General features: G+C 37.6%; 1 protein-coding gene across 5 annotated transcripts in view; it reads right to left on the reverse strand.

Annotated features, from left to right (window-relative positions):
* Positions 1-19,437, reverse strand: part of CTDSPL2 (CTD small phosphatase like 2) — a 103,012-nt gene extending 83,575 nt beyond the window's left edge. For 3 of the 5 annotated variants that reach the window (XM_054716284.1, XM_054716283.1, XM_008143078.3), the window contains exon 1: positions 19,370-19,434. The gene's annotated coding sequence lies outside the window, so the exon portion shown is untranslated. Of the gene's footprint in view, positions 1-19,248; positions 19,332-19,369 lie in introns of those variants that run through there. The other 2 variants (XM_008143079.3, XM_054716282.1) reach the window with 2 other exon arrangements.
* Positions 19,438-21,315: the final 1,878 nt, after the last annotated feature.

The raw sequence follows: 21,315 nt of genomic DNA on the forward strand, positions 1-21,315 counted from the left end.
ACTGAACTTAAAGTTACAAGGTTTTGGCAAAAGTATTGACGTTATGTTTGGATACATAAAAGCTTTTGAAAGTAAAGTTAAAATTTTCAAGTGAGATGTAGAAACTAAAACTTATAAGTATTTTCCTCGAGTAACAAAGTATTTTGAGAAGGCCAGTGCAGCTGTACAAAATGAAATGGAACTCTTGCATATGAAGTACCAGCATGTTTTAGACTCGTTACTTGACCAGTTTAGTGATAGATTTAGTCAATTTAGAAGTCTAGAACAGACCATGAAAATAATTAAGTATCCTGATGTAGTAGTCTACAGTAGTTTGGAATTAAATGGTTTCCAATGGATGCAAATTGATTTGGAGATGCAACTTGCAGAATTTCAAGACAGTATCTGGGCTCAGGTGTTTGTCGACTTGAGGTCAAAGCTTGAGAATCTGGAAAGGTGCCGCTTGGAGAATCAAGAGGAGTGCCACTACGAACAGGAAATTTGGAGTGCCTGGAACCGACTACCAGACACTTTTAGCACCCTGAAAAATATAGCAATGGCTTTACTCACAATTTTTCCCTCTACATACTTTCGTGAGGCCTTATTCTCAGCGTTAAATAATATCAAAACCAACAAAAGAAACAGATTGACAGATGAAGTTAGTAGCGCTTGCTTGGGCCTGAAGTGTACAAAATACCAACCTTCAATTGAAGATTTAGCCAATGAAATTCAGCAACCAAAAAGTCACTAATAGGCAAGTTAGTTAAAGAATTCCCCCTCCCCCTCACTTATCTTAGTTCACGGCACCCCACACAAGCTAAATAATATCAAGACCAACAAAAGAAACCCACTGACGGATGAACAAAGAAGTCACTAACCAGGTAAGTTAAATATTTAGTTTTTGGTTTATTAAATACAATTACATATAACAATTATACATTTATGTTATTTAAACTATAAATATCGCGAAATAATTGTTTTTTCCTCAAAGTGACACACTACCCGAGTTATGCTCAGTTTTTTGGCGAAGTTTGACACACCAAGCTCAAAAGGTTGCCCATCACTGGTATAAGCTATAATTTTGGTATTAAGAGATCATTTCTGTGGCAGGCAAACTGAGTGCCAACAGCTCTACTAGCCTGAATTTGCAGGGGTTGTTGGGACAACCATATTGCTGGCTGAGGCAGCTCACATGCACAGCAGAGATTAAGAAGGCCCAAATTACCTACACACTCTTGGCCAATCTGTGGCTGCACATGTGAATGCAGGAGATAGGAAATGGATCAGTGGAAAATAAAAGCTGGGATAGACTTGGAAAAGGCCTGAACTTTGAATGTGCATCTCACAAAGATCCATAGGCAGAGGAAGAAGCTTTACTGTGCAAGATGTTTGAGCACAATATGTGTCGGATCACTAGCTGAACCACAAAACTATGCAGACACAGGGGGATGCCCTAGTATGCCAAGTATAAAACAAGAATTTTTTAAGTGGGTACAGACTTGCAGGAAGATAGATTTCCTAGATTTTGCCTGTGGAAGTTACTAAACAAATAACCTTCAAGATTCTGAATCTAGAGTGGCTACAATATATTATCTAAAATGGCCAGTTTTCAACAAAAAATTATGACATGCAAAGAAACAGGAAAATATAACTCAAGCTCAGGAGGGGAAAATGCAGTGAATATGTATTATATACCAGGCTTACAACAACTCAAGGAGCAGCACAGGTAAGCAAATCTACATAAGACAAAATTCACTCTTGATCCCTTGTAAGTTTGAGAAATTTCTATTTCTGGTGGCCATATCTAGCCTTTTCTGATTATAAAATATACTTCGTTAGAAAATTTTAAAAGCACAGAAATATAGGGGAAAAGCTCACATAATTCCTAAATCTAGAAATAACTGAAATGAGAGTATATATAACTCTGCTTGTTTAAATATTTTTAATCAATAGTTAGGATTACACTATATGCAGCATGATAGACCTTTTTCTCCCCTTTTATACTATGAACTCCTTGCCAACGTTCTTTTAAAAATCTGAAAACATAATTTTTAATGACCACGTACTATTCCAATATACAGATTAATGTTCTGTAATTTATAAGATTACTGGTTGACCTATTGAAAATTAAGTTGTTTATAATTACTAATGTCACCTCAAATGTAATAACTTTGTACATAAATTTCAGTCCATATTACTGATTCTTTCCTTAAGAAGTGAATTTATTAGGTCAAAGATTATTAATATTTGGTAGTACCTCTTAGAAATACTAACAAACTGCTATTTGGAAAGATGGTTTCAGTAGCAGAATATAGAGAGTGGCTATATAGCTGAATCATGCACAACATAATTTATTTTTAATTTTTAAATTGTTTGCTAATTGAAACTAAAAATTATTTTAATTATAGCCATAAGTAGTAAAACTAAATGCTTTAATTATATTTATAGGCTACAATCTATTTCCCATTTTGTTACGTGCCCGAGCACACCCTTTTCTCATTTTTTTCTAAGAATTAACCTTCCCAACCAAAGCAGAAATCTCTCAGGTAGCACTCCTTTCTAACGGTAACCTAAAATCTGCTTGAATGATTAAGGAACTTGGAAACTCACCACTACATAATGCAAATATTTTTAAATGTTAAATGAGTTCTAAAATAAAAATATTTTAAACAGAACTGAATAAAACCTGCAAATATGTACTGCTAATTCCCATACTTAATAAAAAAAAATCTCTAAGAATTTAACTCTAGCAACTTGATTAAGCATAATTTTACTTGTCTTAACCCCAAAGTTTAAATTTTTTTTCATCTGAACACAAGAATAGATATTATATAACTTTTTAAAGTTTGCCACTTTGGCTTAATTTACAGGTTTTTTTTGTTTTTATATTTTTTTTTATTGATTTCAGAGAGGAAGGGAAAGGGAGAGACAGAAACATCTATGAGAGAGAATCAACAATTGGCTGCCTCTTGCATGCCCCCTACTGGGGATCGAGCCGGTTATGTGCCCTTGACCAGAATGGAACCCAGGACCCTGTAGTCCACAGGCCGACGCTCTATCCACTGAGCCAAACCAGCTAGGGCTTAATTTACAGTTTAGATATTTGCATTATTTCTGCCTCAACTCCCCAAAATAATGGGACTATATTTAAAACTTTAAAAAATAATCTATATTTCCAAAAATCTCAATAAATATTTGCTAAATTTAATCTCTTGGCATTTCCTGCAAATTATTAAAATCCTAAAGTAAAGGCTTAAATGCCTATGTTTACCTGCATACTGAAACAGAATCCAAGCAAGTATACTACCAAAGCACTGTGTGAGAAGTATTGTCAACTTCAGAAAACCAACCCTCAATCTACTCTTTTAAAAAATCAAGTACCTATTTTAACTACATTTACCTGAACACAGAAAAGGTTAAATAATATAAAACCAACAGCTGTTCTTTGTTAACAGCTATGTGCAAGGCACTGTCCTAAGTGCTTTCACAGATTGTATCTGGCTTACAATGGTTCAACTTAAAATTTTTTTACTTTACCATAGTGTGAAAGTGACATGCATTCAGCAGAAAATGTACTGCAAATTTTGAATTTTCATTGTTTCCCAGGCTAGCAACATGTAGCAGCAACCAGTCACAGCTCCTAGTCAACCATGCAATAATGAGGGTAAACAACTGCTACACATACAACCATTCTATACCCATACAACCACTGTTTTTCACTTTCAAATACAGTATTCAATAAGTTACAAGATATTCAATACTTTATTCTTATTATAGGCTTTGTTCTAAGCATATTTAAGGTAGGTTAGGCTAAGCTATGATATTTGGCAGGTTAGTTTATTATAACTACATTTCGACTTAATGATATTTTCAACTATGATAGGTTTGCTGGGACTGTAAGCCAAGAAAGAACTGCAACAAATTATTTCACTTAATATTTTCAACAATATAAAGTAGTGTCCATTATTTCCATTTTATGACTGAGAAAAATGAGGTAGAGATGGCAGAAGTGTTTTAAGTAATAATTTCTGGATATTATCATTAAATTTAAACAGCAATGTAAAAACTATACTTATCACCAACAAAAAATCTAATTAAAAAGTAACCAAAAATTCTAATCTCCCATTTCCCTCTAAAGTTTGTTGTTGTTTTAAAATATATTTTTATTGATTTCAGAGAGAAAGGGAGAGAGATAGAAACATCAATGATAAGAGAGAATCATTGATTGGCTGCCTCCTGCACATCCCCTACTGGGGATTGAGCCAGCAACCCGAGCATGTGCCCTTGACCAGAATCAAACAGGGACTCTTCAGTCTGCAGGCCAACGCTCTATCCACTGAACCAAACCGTTCTATCCACTGAGCCAAACCGGCGAGGGCTGTTGTTTTTAACTTCTACTCTTTTTCTAAATACTAGTAGTCATTCACAATGGGTGATTTTCGTGAGGAAACAGGGTCAAAGAGCAAACATCTGCGTTTACAAACTGGCACTTGGAAGCTCAAAATCAAACTTCTCATAAACAAAATATTACAAATGGGGTTTAGCGTTCCAGGGCAGCTCCTATGACATATTTTTACCCATAATGTAACTAAAAAAGAGAAATCTAGAACCTAAACACTTATACAAACAATGCAAACACTACATTCCATATCTCAACACCAGGCCTAACTGTACCTGTATTAATACTATAAAACCCTAGCACTGGGGAAAACTGGATATCCAATGCAAAACAAACAAACAAACAAACAAACAAACAAAAAAGAAGCTGGATCCTTATCTTACACAATATACAAAAATTAACAAAAAATGGACCAAAGACCTTAAGAGCTAAAACAATAAAATTTTTAGAATACAGGGGAAAAGCTCTTGACATTGGATTTGATAGTGATTTCTTGGATAGGACATCAAAAGCACAGACAACAAAGGGGGAAAAAAATAGATAAATTGGACAGCACCAAAATTAAAACTTTTGCCCTGGCCAGGTGGCTCAGGTGGTTGGAAAGTTGTCCAGTAGACCAAAAAGGTTGGGGGTTCAATCCCCAGTCAGGACTCAACCAATGGAAGGCAACCAATCGATGTTTTTCTCTCACATCAATGTCTCTCTCTCTCTCCTCCTCTCCCTTCTTCTCTCTCTAAAACCAATAATCATGTCCTTGGGTGAGGATTATAAAAAGAAATTAAAAGTTCTGCACATCAAAGGATACTATCAACAGAGTGAAAAGGCAACCTATGAAATGGGAAAAAATGTGCAAATCATATCTCATAAGGGGTTAATATCCTGAATATATATATTTTTAAAGCTTCTATAACTCAAAAACAAAAAACTCAAATATGGGCAAAAGACCTGAACAGACATTTCTCCAAAGAAGACATATAAGTGGTCAATAAGCAATGGAGAAATGCTCAACATCACTTAACTATTAAGGAAAATGCAAATCAAAACCACAATAAGATTCCTCTTTTCACCCACCAAAATGGCTATTATCAAAACACAGAAAAACAAAAAAATAAATAAAATACATACATTTTAAAAAAAGAAACAAGTGTTGGTGAGGATGTGCAGAAATTGGAATCCTTGTGCATTGCTGATGGGAATGAAATAGTGCAGCCATTGTGAAAAATACCATGGCAGGAGTATTTGAGATCTTGCTCTCTGACATATTTTGTCAGTTCAGCTTAAATAAACTCTTATGAAAATTCTCTTAAAAAAATACTATGGCAGTTCCCCCAAAAAATTAAACATAGAATTACCATATGATCTAGTAATTCTACTATGTGTAAACTCCAAAGAACTGTATAACTATATCCATAGCAGCATTACTCACAGAAGTAAAATTGTCTATCAACAAATAAATGGACAGCCCAGCTGGTGTGGCTCAGTGGTTGAGCGTCAACACCCATACACCAAGAGGTCACCAGTTCGATTCCCAGTCAGGGCACATGCCAAGGTTGTGTGCTCAATCCCCAATAGGGGGCATGCAGGAGGCAGCCAATCAATGTTTCTCTCTATCCCTCTCACTTCCTCTCTCTCTACAATCAATAACATTAAAAAAAAAAGGCTCACTAAAAACCCCACACATACAAATAAGTGGATAAACAAAATATAGTATATATACAAGGTGAAATATTATACAGCCTTAAAAAGGAAATTCTGGGCCCTTGCCAGGTAGCTCAGAGGGTTAGAGTGTCATCCAGATGCACCAAGGTAAAGGTTTCCATTAGGGTGACAAGACAGGGACTCTGGAATGGGAAAACAAATTTTTTCCCCCTTTTTAAATAAAATACAGTGAAAAGTGGAAGGATAGATAGAATGGGAACAGAGGTAAAATATACCAAAAGGTACCAAGTAAAATCTGCCTTCCTATTCTGCCTTTTAAATATTTACTTCTTGCAAAACATGACAAAATAACCTATAGACAAAAAAAATAATGGATTATCAGGTATATAAAATATAGAAATATTTAATCTAAATTCAGGATTAAAAGATCCAGTATATATTTGTTTTTTTCCTGGGCATTTCATAACAGGAAATGAAATGGAAGAATAAGCAGGGTTGGGAAAAAGAGGGGTTCTGGGAAAAGACAAAAACTGTAGGAGGCACTGATCACAAGATAGTCTGGAGGGAAATGCAGTTTTAAGGAAGAGGAAAATGAAATCTATGGCCAGTTGGGGAATTATTCTCTCTCTCTCTCTTTTTTTTTTTTACAATAAATCTAGCCAATTTGAATGCTTTCCTTTGGTCTAAACCAGCGATTTTCAACCTTTTTCATCACATGGCACATATAAACTAATTACTAAAACTGCAGCACACCAAAAAGTATATTATATTTTTTGCTGATCTGACAAAACAAATAGGTATAATTTTGATTCATTCACACTGGATGGCTATTGTTGTGTTGGCTGTTGTCATTTTTTAATTTGACAATCTAAGGCAGTGATGGGCAACCTTTTGAGCTTGGTGTGTCAAACTTCGCCAAAAAACTGAGCATAACTCGGGTAGTGTGTCACTTTGAGGAAAAAACATTATTTCGCAAATGTTTCATCCTCAGGAACAGCAAATGTTTCATCCTCGGCATGCGGCCGCCTCAGCGGCTGTGTGTCACCAGAAATGGCTACACGTGTCAGTGCTGACACGCGTGTCATAGGTTCGCCATCACTGGTCTAAGGGAAAGGAGGTCAGTGTCACTGACTAAACAGTCAGATATTGCATGTTTCATAAATTCTTGCAGCACACCTGTTGAAAATCGCTGGTCTAAACCAAGGAGAAGAAAAGAGCTTTTCCCAATGTACCTGAGGCCAAAGAAGTCACAAAATTATAAATTATAGATCCAGAAAATAAAGGAGAGCTAATTGGATTTTTGTCTAAAGATCTAGTTATATGCATTAACTGGGCTCTGCCTATGCAATAGAAAACTAGAAAAAAATGCCTAACAACAACAAAGCCGAATAACAAAACTAAACTTCTTGAATCCATCAGGAGCTAAGGACTTAAAGGCAACTAAATAAAGAGCTAACAAAAGACAAGCCCTTACTGAGGAGAAAGGATGTAAACACTGGCTCACAGGTAGCAGAACAAGGGAAAAGATGGTGGGTGGTACCATAAAAGTAGGTAAAAAAATTTAATCTAAAAATGTTAATAAACTTGTTGGGGCTAGCATAGCATGTAGTTCCTGAGTTATAGACACAACAGGAATCCAAATCTATTTGTAGCCTCTTCACCACAGACTTCCACCAGGTGCTCACAATATGGGAACATGAGACTGGACAATCTTCCTCTGTGGTGGAAACACTAAGCAACTCGATTTTATGAAGTCAGCATTACCATGATACCAAAACCAAAGACAACACATATTAACTGGGCCAAGTACAGGTCAGTAATTGCCTATATAACAACATATGCAATAACCTAATTTTCTTCCCCAAACTGAAAATATAAACGGAAGAGTTTTAAACATACATATATGGCCTCGTCTTGATAATCCTATTCATGTTAGAATTTAATACATCATCTAAGTTCTTTAGAGCTCCATGAGTTCTTTTCTATTATTAGTAACTAGTGGCCCAGTGCACGGATTCGTGCACATTGAAAGGCAATTAATTAGAATAAATATTTTAATATCGCTATTCGCCCTTTCTCTATAATAGAAGTGTCAGAGATGAAAAAAATTAGTAAAATGTATATGAACATAATATATAAATTGATTAATAAACAATAACATGATATAACAAAGACATGATATAAAAACATACAAAAACATGATATAAAAACATTGATAAAAACAATGACTGATAAATTGATTAAACTTATTCTAATATCTCCCTGCATACCACATTAAGAGTAAAAACACTTTTAGAGTGCTTGACTAATTTCCCTGTGATAAAGTATTTACAACTTTAACTTTAACGTCACACTCTCTTCAAACTTGAGAGAAAGCAACATGTAACTGACCATGTCCAAAAACGGGTTCAGGTAGGAATATTCCTACTCTAAGTTTGTCCTTGTGATTTATAGTCATCGGAAATGCTGGCATCATGGGAAACTGTCTTCAAATTAAATGGGAGGCCAGTGTCAGATGGGAACAAATATCACGCATGGGCAAGTCAACATTTATTTTTAAATTGCCAGTGTGTCATATGTGCCGGTCGGCTGGACGTATGGTCAGTCACTCAGCCTTTAATATATAGAGACTAGAGGCCCAGTGCACTGGGAGGGGGGGGTTGTCCCTCAGCCCAGCCTGCACCCTCTCCACTCTGGGACCCCACAGGGATTGGGCCTAAACCGGCAGTTGGACATCCCTCTCACAATCTGGGAGTGCTGGCTCCCAACCGCTCACCTGCCTGCATGCCTGCCTGCCTGATTGCCCCTAACCACTTCTGCCTGCCAGCTTGATCACCCCCTAACCACTCCCCTACCAGCCTGATCGACACCTAACTGCTCCCCTGCCGGCCCGATTGCCCTCAACTGCCCTCCTCTGCTGGCCTGATCGCCCCCAACTGCCCACCCCTGCTGGCCCAGTCACCCCCAACTGCCCTCCCTTGCCGGCCCAGTCGCCCCCAATTGCCCTCCCCTGCCAGCCTGGTCGCCCCTAACTGCCCTCCCCTGCAGGCCCGATCGCCTTTAACTACCCTCCCCTGCTGGCCATCTTTGAACACATGGGGGTGGCCATCTTGTGAGAGGGTGTAAGGGTCAATTTGCATATTACCTCTTTATTATATAGAATAAAATAAAACAGGTAAAGAATGGAAATGACTACTCTAAGGAAATAAATCTACCTATGAATGAAAATGATACAATTTAAGTAGATTACAACACAAAACAAAAACAATGGGGGCAACAACATTTTAAAGTCTAAGAACTGATGACAATGGGGCAAAAAGTATATAATAAAAACCATTCCCTCTTTTTCAACATTTGAACTAGATCTCATTTCAGAAATAGAAAAAGCTGGTAACTCAGCAATCTAAAACTAGGCAATGCTTTCTATTTACTTGCAGCCCAGCTAAAAGGAATAGGGAGGGAGGGAGAAAGAGGGAGTCTCTCCCCAGTGCTTATTATAAACAAACTAGAGGCCTAATGCATGAAATTCATGCAAGAGTAGGCCTTCCTTCCCCTGGCTGCCGGCACTGGCTTCCTTCTGGCACCTGGGACCTGGGTTTCCCTTGCAGCCCTGGCTTTGTCCATAAGGTCGTCCAGAAGGACGTCTGGTTTAATTAGCATATTACACTTTTATTATTATAGATTCTGTTAGTTTCTCTACTACCTCTAAATTTCAGACTCACATCCAACAGCCTTCAAAACACTTTTACTTGGCACCTCAAATTCAACTTACCCAAAACTGAATTCAGTTTTCCCATTCCAACCCATCTCCAAACCTGTTCTTCCTACTATATTTTTCCTACTACTATGATCTTGATCACAAGGAGCATCACCTACCTAATCAGTCAAGCCAGAAACCATCCCAAGCATCCTAGTTATTCTTCCTGTCCTTTGTGCCCTATGGTCAATCACCAAATCCTCATGATTTTACCTCTAAAATATTTCTCAGGATTTTCCCCTTTAAATCTATCCTCTGCCTTTTTTTCCCATTAACTCCCTTCAAAATAAAGACCAAACTTTAGCATTATATATATATACAAGATCAACTTCTCAGTCTTTTTTCCCCACTGCTATTTGCTGCCTCTCTCTTTGTACTCCAGTAATAATAGTTTCCTGCCCACACTGTGCTGTACCATGTTTCTGCTTTTCTCTTTACCTCAGTCTTCCAACAAATGCTTATCTTCTTCATTTAAACTTCAGCCAAAGTATCATGCACCCCAATAAGTAACTACTTCCACATCCCTAAGCCTGTGTAAACCTGTGCTTTTTACCTTAACTCTCATAAAGTTAATTGAAATAATTTGTTTTTATATCTTTAACTGCACTAGATTGTAAGAGTCTTGAAGGCAGAGATCTTATCTGTAAATCCAGTAACCTGGCACATAAGACAAACCAATCTTTGTTGAACTGAACCATAATTTTTCTCATTTCCTTAAACACACACACACAAACAACAACAACAACAAAACAGAGAATTGAGGGTGAGGGGGGACTATGTCACTGAAACACAATCCTCACAGCAGTAATCAATTCTTGCTCACAAAAAAAGGGGCCTATAAATAAAACAAAAAATGTTCCAGGAGGAACCAAGATGGCGGCATAGTTAAACAACTAATCTGCGGCCTCACACAACAATTTCAAAAACACAACTAAAAGACAAAAACGTCTACCACCCAGAACCACGGGAAAGCTGGCTGAGTGGAAGACTGACAACTAAGAACAGAAAGGAGCACAATCGCTGAAAAGCTGAGGTACGGAGGCACGCGAATCGGGCCGGCGGCGGGCGGCTGGGTGCGCGGCTTTTCTTCAACCCACAGGGAGACAAGCTCCCGATCACTCTGAAATCCAGTTCCTGGGGACACTCGGGGGACCCAGACACCTACGGGGAGAAGCTGGACTCTCGGCCATCGGGTCGGAAAGTGAGAGTGACTTTTTTGCAGAGGTGCGCCCAGCAATCATTGTTTACTGCGCTGGACCGTGGGGCGCAGGGACTTGGAAACGGGAAAGGCAGAGACGGGGCTGACGGCAGCCATCGCCGTTGGCCACGCCCCAGCCTAGTGACGCCCTGAGACCCCGCCCAGCCCTGAGGCCCCGCCCTGAGGCCCCGCCCCGCACATTCTACAAACCCACCCCGGCTCCACACAGCGGCTTTTGCATATAAATGGCCTGTTCTGGAGCAGCTTAACCAACTGCAGCTCCAGTCAGACTGCTCCAAAACCGCCCAAGCAAAGGAGGAGAAAACTAGCCCTTGCTGTAGCTCCTGCTGGGGGACACACAGTACACAAGGGTACACCAAGAGTGTCCACCTCAAGTAACTGGGAGGCTGACCCGTTGAACCAATAGGACACCTAGTACACAAAACTACCCTACCAACTCAGGGAAGCAGAGAATATGAGAAGGCAAGGAAACGGATCACAAACCAAAGAAATGGAGGAAAACAAGCGATTGGACATAGAGTTCAAAACCACGGTTATAAGGTTTTTCAAGAATTTCATGGAAAAGGCCGATAAATTCCATGAGGACCAACTAGAAATTAAACATACACTGACTGAGATAAAAAATATTATACAGAGACCCAAAAGCAGACCAGAGGATTGCAAGAATCAACTCAAAGATTTGGAATACAAAGAGGCCAATGACACTCCTCCAGAGAAGCATGAAGAGAAGAGAATTCAGAAAGTTGAAGATAGTGTAAGAAGCCTCTGGGACAACTTCAAGCGAACCAACATCAGAATTATGGGGGTACCAGAAGAAGAGAGAGAGCAAGATGCTGAAAACCTATTTGAAGAAATAATGAACGAAAACTTCCCCCAACTGATGAAAGAAATAGACTTACAAGTCCAGGAAGCGCACAGAACCCCAAACAAAAGGAATCCAAAGAGGACTACACCAAGACACATCATAATTAAAATGCCAAGAGCAAAAGACAAAGAGAGAATCTTACAAGCAGCAAGAGAAAAACAGTTAGTTACCTACAAGGGAGCTCCCATACGATTATCAGCTAATTTCTCAACAGAAACCATGCAGGCCAGACGGGAGTGGCAAGAAATATTCAAAGTGATGAATAGCAGGAACCTACAACCAAGACTACTCTACCCAGCAAAGTTATCATTCAGAATTGAAGGGCAGATAAAGACCTTCACAGATAAGAAAAAGCTAAAGGAGTTCATCACCACCAAACCAGCATTATATGAAATGCTGAAAGGTATTCCTTAAAAAGAGGAAAAAGAAGAAAGATAAAAATTATGAACAACAAATACATATCTATCAACAAGTGAATCTAAAAGTCAAGTGAATTAAAAATCTGAGGAACAGAATAAACTGATAAACTTATTAGAATCAGAGACATAGAATGGGAGTGGATTGATAATTCTCAGGGGGAAAGGGGTGTCTGTGTGGGGAGTATGGGAAGAGACTGGACAAAAATCATACACCTATGGATAAGGACAGCGGGGGGGGGAGGTAAGGGCAGAGGGGGGGTGGGAACTGGGTGGTGGGGAGATATGTGGGGAAAAAGGAGAAACAATTGTAATCTGAACAATAAAGATTCATTTAAAAAAATAAAATAAAATAAAAAAATAAAATCACAAAAAAAAAAAAAAAAAAAAAAAAATGTTCCTTCCTCATAACATTTCCCTCTTCAAAAATCCCTGATCCCAAACAATATTTTAGACAAACAATTATGGTTGCAAATTATCTCATAAAATTATAATAATGATGTAAGCAAAACTCAGTTGATAATTTGCTATTGAGGTATTAACAAATTACCTAGGACTAACCCAATGTACATTCTTACAATCAAAAGTTTGCTGAATGTAGGGATAAGAGGGAAACAAAAGTGAGTAATAAAAATAAAATCATGAAAAGATCAGAAATCATACTTTATCATTAGTTACCTGTTCACTGATTAGACACTAATTAAGTCATGCAATCATTCTAGCACTTCACTTCCTCAACAGCAAAAAAGTTATTGGACATCAGATCTGTGAATTTCACTACATGTAAATTTTACCTAAAAAAAGAGTTGTCAAAATGACAGGTGAGTCATTAATTAATCTGAGCTGTTTTCATCCTTCTATCACACACAACTCATCCCAAAGCATACTAATTAAGACAAACATTTACTACATGTAGTTAAAAAGTCTTCAGAATGGTTCATCATTAATAAAACAAAGGCATTACTGGACTAGATGACCCCTTCGGTCTCTCTAGCTCTAAATTTCTATGGGTTTGTTAATTTATACTCTATTACAAATGGTATCACTACTAAATTTATGTTAAAATTTATATTCATGAAAAAAATATCTAAAAATCATTGACTTTATTGACACCAAATGACATTTTCAAAAGTGTCAGCATCCATTTTCACTATCTATATTTCTAGCATGACTATGAAATCAACAGCTTCAGGTATTGTAACTGACCACTTTTACTCTCTACTACTTCCTTAAGTCTTATTAAATTACTTCAGAGAAGGTTTCTCTGTCACCCCCACTTATCACCTAATAAAAGTCAAAAGTCAACGAGGGCCCTGGCCAATGTGGCTCAGTTGGTTAGAGCATTGTCCTGTATACCAAAAGGCTGTGGGACACTTTGCATATTAGGCTTTTATATATAGAGATATTGTAGAATTCTTCAGAAACTATTAAATGTAATAAACTTACAAGCAAAAACATTTGCCAAGAGTTAAGTTGATAAATTAATGGATTTTTTTTTCTTCTGAAGGTTTTCTTCAATGAACAACAAAAAAAGAGTATTTTCTAAAACCATGATCAATCAGTTTTCTCTAGAGAAACAAAATGTGTGTGCTGTTAAGAGTACTGATGACTAAAACACTCCATAAAAATGGCATTATTCAGTTTGTTGATCACTGAAAATACTTAAGGCACATTCAGATATATGTATTAAAATGCTACTACAGTATCAGTACCACAACTTAATACCTTATATGTCCTCCGTAGAAATACCATTAGGGCAAAATCATTATTTGTTAGGGACAGAATGAGAGTATGTTCTTATGCTGAGGACATACTTACTTGTATTTCTTTAACCTAAGCTTTACAAGAAAGTAATTTGGAGATTAACTACCTCCAGTAAATATAACTTAAACAACTTGTAAAAAGAGCATTCTATTACATAGTATGAAACTCATACCAATAAAACTTTATAACATGCTATGTTATTTTAGAAAAAATATAGTTATGATTTTATAAGAACTGAGTACCAAAATACTCACGAGGAACTTTTTTCCTCTCAAAAAGCGCATAAAAAACTTGTCACTCTACCATTTTTCATCTTGTTACTATCTTTTTTATATGTATATAAAATATACATATTCCAACATATATACTTTAACTTCCTGGGGTTACCTATATACATACAAGTTACAATGTACTTATTGGATACATTAACAAAGACAAATTGAAGATCAAAAAAAGTGAACTTAATTTCAACAGTTTTCCTAAGAGTGCTTGTTATTTAAGTAGTTCTCACCAGAACAGCACAAGAGAGCAATAACTACTTATTTATACTCTTTTGACAAAAACTTCTATTTAAAGAAAATTAATTTTATATTAAACTTACTCTCTCAGGCCAGTAAAAATATGAAACTCTCAGAACACATTAATCTGTCAGTAAGAAAAGAATCAATGAAATGTTGACAAAAATAGAAAAAGTTATTAACTTTAAAAAACCTTAAAATTATGAAAAAATAAAATCAAGGCCTTTGCCCAAGATAAATTTGCATTGAGTATCTGAAATAATTTCCCACTATTCTTACCACTACCTACACCAAAGAAAAAACTAATTATGATTGAGATAAACTGAAGATAAGGTTTATGAGGAGTGAATTTTTAAATTACTAGTAAAAAATGAGGTATAATCATAATTCTCTAAGAAGTGACCTTTTAGTTTGCTACTACTAAATAAAAATATAAAAAGGTATACTATCGATGAGGAAAAAATGCATGATTGTTTGAAATGGGATTGTGAATATTTTTCAAATAATATTTATTAGTTACATCAGAATAGTAAAGACTATATAAGTATCTTATTTAACAAAATATACTAAAGCAGGTACTTGTAAAGTCAGTGAGAGGTTACTCATTTTCAATTCAACAGAATTATCATATATATTTGGGAAATACCAGGAAGAAAATAATTATCACCAAAACAAATAATCAGTTTTATCTCAACTAAAAAGATATTTATGTGTTCTGGATATTTTTCTTTAACAATTAACGTACTTTTAAAAATAAAACATACTTTTAAATTCCTACTTAAAATTACTTTAACTGGTCAACATGAGAAACTTAAAATATCAAATTATGCTGCGAATAAGGTCTTAATCTTCCCCTTCTGATTTTTGCAATGTCTCTGCTTTTTTAGTTCCCATACAATTTCTCAATATAGAAGTATTTAGACCAGTGGTCGGCAAACTGCGGCTCAAAAGCCACATGCGGCTCTTTGGCCCCTTGAGTTTTTAGCAAAGGCCAGTTTAGGAGTACCCTAATTAAGTTAATAACAATGTACTTACCTATATAGTTTAAGTTTAAAACATTTGGCTCTCAAAAGAAATTTCAATCGTTGTACTGTTGATATTTGGCTCTGTTGACTAATGAGCTTGCCGATCACTGATTTAGACCAAAGAAAGAAAACATTCTTCCTAAACTATATAAACCACTATTACTAAATATTAATCCCAATTATTTATAAAGTATTCAAGCACCTTTCAACAGCAGTTTTGTGCTTCTTTAATCAAAGTAGTAAACACATTTCCTTGTCCTAGAAGTATTATAGCTTATGAAAACCTGATTGCTAGAACCTCAACTCAAATGACTGCTGATGATTCATGTTTAATCTAAACATATTTCCTTTTCTACAATCTCTCTAAGTTAATACAAGAAAGCCTATGAATACCATAAAACATGGGACCAGTAATATAGTCAATTGGCCTGTGACCTTATATTACCATACTAACTGGAGGAACTACAGATGAGGTAAACAAACAAAAGGGCTGGCCAAATCTATAAACCATATTTGTCCTTAAGGTCCCACGATTTTTTGGGGACCACACTTAGTCTCACCCATCATTACTGTACAATTTACAAGATTCCCAAAGGACCCCAAGAGGCCCAAGCTTCAAACTATCATTCTACCCCCCACCATGCCTTTATCTCCTAGACAATTTTCCTATATGCTACACCTCTCCTAATCACAGACATTGCATAAAAGTTTACTTCTAGCCCTGGCCAGTGTGGCTCAGTTGGTTGGAGCATTGTCCAATACACCAAAAGGTGGCGGGTTCAATTCCTGGTCAGGACACATACCCAGGTTTCGGGTTCAATGCCCAGTTGAGGAGCATGCAGGAGGCAACCAATTGATATTTCTCTCTCTCTCCGTTCTTCTCTCTTAAAAAACAAACAAACACAAAACCCCAATAAAATAAAATAATTTAAGTTTTACTTTTCTATATTCCACTGACTCTGAAACCTCACTGGTTTGTAAACTACAGCAAGTTTACTTGATAAATTAATCTGTGCCAATATTGTTGATAAAAGACAGTATTTTAAAGTTTCTTTTTCCAGAAATTTGTGATTTTTAAACATAATTATTTTAGAAAAAAATCTGTAATACACAGGAGAGACACAAATAAAGTTTGCCATTGGCAATTCTCAAATTATACTTCACAGTCAACCACCTACTCTACTTATTAATAATGTACATCCAATTACAACATAATCTAGTTTAAATTAAAAACTAATGTAGTCATATAATCAGCAATGAACATATGCTTGGCTAGATATATGTCTCATGCAAATGTCAAATAAGTGGAGACTAAAACTACAATTGCATGGTTTTATCATAAATCCCCTATTTGTTAAATCTTCTCATTCTCAAAGTAGAGCAAATGATCCCTTCTAGCCAATCCAGTGAAAATGGTCAGGTAACTTTTTAACCTACTCTAAATTACTTAGAGCACACCATATATGAGATCCTCTCAGCACATTTGATATTTAGTTTTTAAAGTGTCTTTTCTACTTTATGCTTTCACAACAATTTGGTAAATTACAAATATAGATAGCAGTATTTATTTTGAATTCTGACAGACCACTTTATTCTTTATCACATTAATCCAAAGCATTGCCTATGACTGAGATAATTTATACCATTTTATTCAATCTGCAATTAATTCTACATTACAAGTCTAGAATCTTTCTGAACAACAGGTCCAAGTTTTTTTAAACCAGAATTGAATGGATTCTGTTATATAATAATCTTGTGAAGAAACCTTACTGACCAGAAATTTCAAATATGGAATACAATTTCCCCAATTCTTAGTTTCTGAACAGTGAAAAAAGAATAACATAACTAGCTCTATGTATATTGAAATATTATAAAACCATACCAATCCCATTTGGTTTCTTCCTGCAATCCTATTTAGGATTTCTAAATAGCTACAAGTCCACAAAATTATGGACTATACAACTTAGAGCTTTTACATCCTTTCAGAGTATTTGGAGAGTGCATGTACTAAATGAATGTAGAATTAAAACAATTTTGGAGAATTCTTGAAGACAAAATCTACATACAATGTTCACTCAGCTAGCTGTAAACCAAATCTTATTAAAAACATTAATGCTTTATAAACTACCCAAAAAAGTCATTAAAGTATAGGTAAAGCCTACACTAGACCAATAATTTATTTTACATACACATTTGGCCCTATTAAAAAAAAAAACACACAAATTGGCTCAGCAAGTATCCAACATGCCCTCACCTCCACTTCCCACTTCCCATTCTTTTGGTCCTAGAAGATAAGTATAAAGTGCAACTCAATCCTAAAAGGATGCTTCAAGTAAAAGCTACATTTTGCCTTGACTTTCTTTATGACCTTGGATGGGGAATCTACCAAATGAGGAATTTAATGATGTTTGTGCGTTCCTGTTTATTATTGAAATTTAGTTCTAATATATTAACAATAGTGAAATCTAAACTGGTCTAGAGAGCTGAAAGCCTCTAGGTTATAAACATCAAATGATACGTAATAAGAACCACATTTTAAAACTTCATTTGACAAGTTTTAAAAAATTAACTATAAAGGCCCCAAATTTAACAAGATAGAAAAACAAATTCTGAAAAATACCAACAGCCTCTTTATGAAGAACTAGTCTGCAACGTAAAAAATAAAGGAGGAATAAAACGTGCTTTAACTAGCCATTTTCTTGCTTTAATAGCTGGACAACAAACGAAAATTTAAGTTGCAAAAGAATGGAAAGACAGTATATAAGATATCTACAATCTGAAAATTATGAAGATACATCTACCATTTAAGTCATTAATCTGTATACCCATATTGGGCAGTAATCTTGGTATGGTTTTATTAGCAATTAGAAAGATAAATCCCTGCCTTGGAGGAACACCTACTATAAGTACATTTCATTTCAGGATCTTAGAGCAGTTTATAAGCAATGTCTCTTTAGATTTCCCTAAAGTATTCTAATTCTAAGTGTTTAACATCATTCACACATCCAGCCACCACCAGGGTAAGAAGTAAATAAACATGATTTTACTTACACAATTATTTACCACGGAACTCTAGTCATGAATGCAAAAGTAAACATCCATAGTGGCATTTACTAGTAATACCCAAAGAACGCGTAGAATATACGGGCGACAAGATTCACCCTTAACTGACCACTGAAGAAACCAGAGGCCCTCCACACGAGCTGTTCTTCACTAACACTCTTGATTTGAAAAAAAGTAACAATGTCAACTCAACATTTTAACAGAACAGAGGATAAATAGAACTTAGTGAACGCTCCTCTTCCAGATCCTCAAAAGGTGTTTATAAAAACTGAGCTAGAGCAACGCCCCCCTAAAAGCACCCTACTAGAAAGAATGAAATATCGAAAACATCAGGTGGGCCAAGGTTAGAAGAGCTGATTTAACCCAATTACCCGGGGGGACCACCGGATTTGGAACGAGGAACGTGAGGTCGGGGTGGGGGTGGGTAGCAAAGTGAAATCTAACCCCAGAAATCACAACACAGGCCGCGCAGCCTGGGAGCTGAAGCTGGCGGGAAGTGAGCGCCCTTTCTGTTCCCAGGGGAAAGTCCAGAGAAGAGCGGCTCCGCACGGCGGACGTATGAGGCGCCCACAGTGCATGCCTACCCAGGCGCGGGAGCCGCCGGAGGACCCGCCGGAGAAGGGGAGGAGATCCCGGCAGACGGCCCTGGAAGGGGAGGAGGACTTAGGTTGGAAGCAGCGGCGCTGTCTGAACGAGGGGGATTACCTAACTGTGACGACAGAGAAGTGTCTTCAGGCTCCAGCGATGGTCCCGACTGCGCAACGTGTGGTGTCTTCCCCGCTTAGCCCGCAGCAGCAACAGAACCAGCTCCTTCAGCCAGTCGCCATTTCCCGCCTACCGACCTGCTGCACCGCACGGACAGGGACCCGGATGGAAAGCGGCCTCTCCGCGCAGGCGCTCTGACTTCCTCCTCCCCCTCCCGCCACAATTCCGCGAGGTGGGAGGGAAGGAATGCGGACGGCCACCGCAGCAAAAAAAAAAAAAAAGGAAGAAAAGAAAAAAAACAACTTTTATTTCCGTGAAGAGCGCTGGAGTTCCTGCCGCCGGAAGAAACTCGCGAGCTCGAATTCCTGACAAAAATTGAACGCAGGGCCTTAGGACCAGATGAAATAAGAAAACCAAAGCCTATCGGGATACGCCAGGGGCCTGCGGGATATTTGTACTTCAGGGGCCGCCGTAGCTGGCTGTGTAGTGGTCGCAGGGGGAGTAGAGAGTAAAGCGTTGGGAGTGGAGAGGCGGGGAGCCGAAGGACGGTTTTTCCTCCCGCTACTAACGGAACTGCTTAGGCAGAGCGGGGAGGGGGAGCGCGCCCTCGTCCGGGGGCGGGGCTTAGGGACGCGGCGCGCGCTCCGGCTGAGAACCCGGCGCGCCAGGTGGGTGGAGCCGAGTGGGACTGGCGGGACTAACGGCTTGGCGCGCTGGAGGAGGTGGTGCGTGGAGAGCTCCGCACGAGGTCGGGATAAGAGGACTCTTCGTCTTTTCTGGGATCCCAGTGGCCTCCCTCTAAAGGTCTTCTTTATTAAGCAGTTGCTCATAGATCTGTAATTACAAACCCACGCCCTTCGACCACACGCGACGTCGGCGGTGTTTCTGAGATTATTCAGACCAATGGGTTTCTACCTTCTTCCGGCCTGGGTCAAAGGACCGTCAGCATCACAGGTGAAAAATGCAGCCGGAGTGTCTAGTCCAAGTGGAATATGTATTAAAAAAACAAACAGTAATTGGAAGTGTATTGTTTACTAAAACTCCAGCCACTCATAATTCAATCAGGAAATATTTATTGAGAAAGCGCAATGTTAGGACCATACTAGGTGCGGAGATGTAACAGTGAATGGACATTGCCTTTCCGGAATTCTATTGATGAAGACAATTTAAATACAGTGTGATAGAATGACAGGCGTTGGAAAAACACACGAGGGGTGCCGGTGAGGGGTTTGGGAAGGCTTTCTTGAGATGACAGGTGTGACAGGAAGAATTGATGCCACAGGGGAAGTGTCTAGGTAAAGCAAACGGATGGAAAGGGCCAAATACGAGATTGCTTTGAGCAGGTGGGGAAATAGTTCTGTGCACCGGGAATAGAGAGATGAGGTTGAGAGGTAAACAGCACCCTCCTGAATCTGGTTTTTTCTCTTTCAAAGTGTGAAGAAGCTGGGCTGTCTTCTGAAAGCCTTATGTAGTACAGATCCTATCAGAGCTCTGAGTTATTTGCACCCTAAATCTTTCTAGTACAAGAATGCTCTGAATGCACATTTATTGAGAGCCTGTGGTATACAGCGTGCAGAACTGGTAGTAGTCCACAAAGAAATAGATTTCTGAAAAACTAATTGGAAAGCAACAATTACTAATTACTATACCGTCTAGGCAGTGTGTATCATCAAAAGGAATATAATATAAACTAAACAACTGCCCTAATTGATGACTAAAATAAATTTTAAATCAGGTAAAAATATATTTCTAAAAATACATTCCAAGTAGTAGTTATTTCAAACTTTCAATCTCTTAAAACTTAAGTAAAATATGCCACCTACAAAGCACTTTTGTACGCATTTATATGCACTTTGATTCTTCCAACAAGCCTGTATTAGGTATGATTGGTCTCCCCACACTTGAGTTAAAGACACTGACGGGTGTGTTTTGTTTGTTTGTTTGTC

This window comes from Eptesicus fuscus, chromosome 5 (assembly GCF_027574615.1).
Source record: "Eptesicus fuscus isolate TK198812 chromosome 5, DD_ASM_mEF_20220401, whole genome shotgun sequence".
In the NCBI taxonomy this organism is placed as follows: Eukaryota; Metazoa; Chordata; class Mammalia; order Chiroptera; family Vespertilionidae; genus Eptesicus; species Eptesicus fuscus.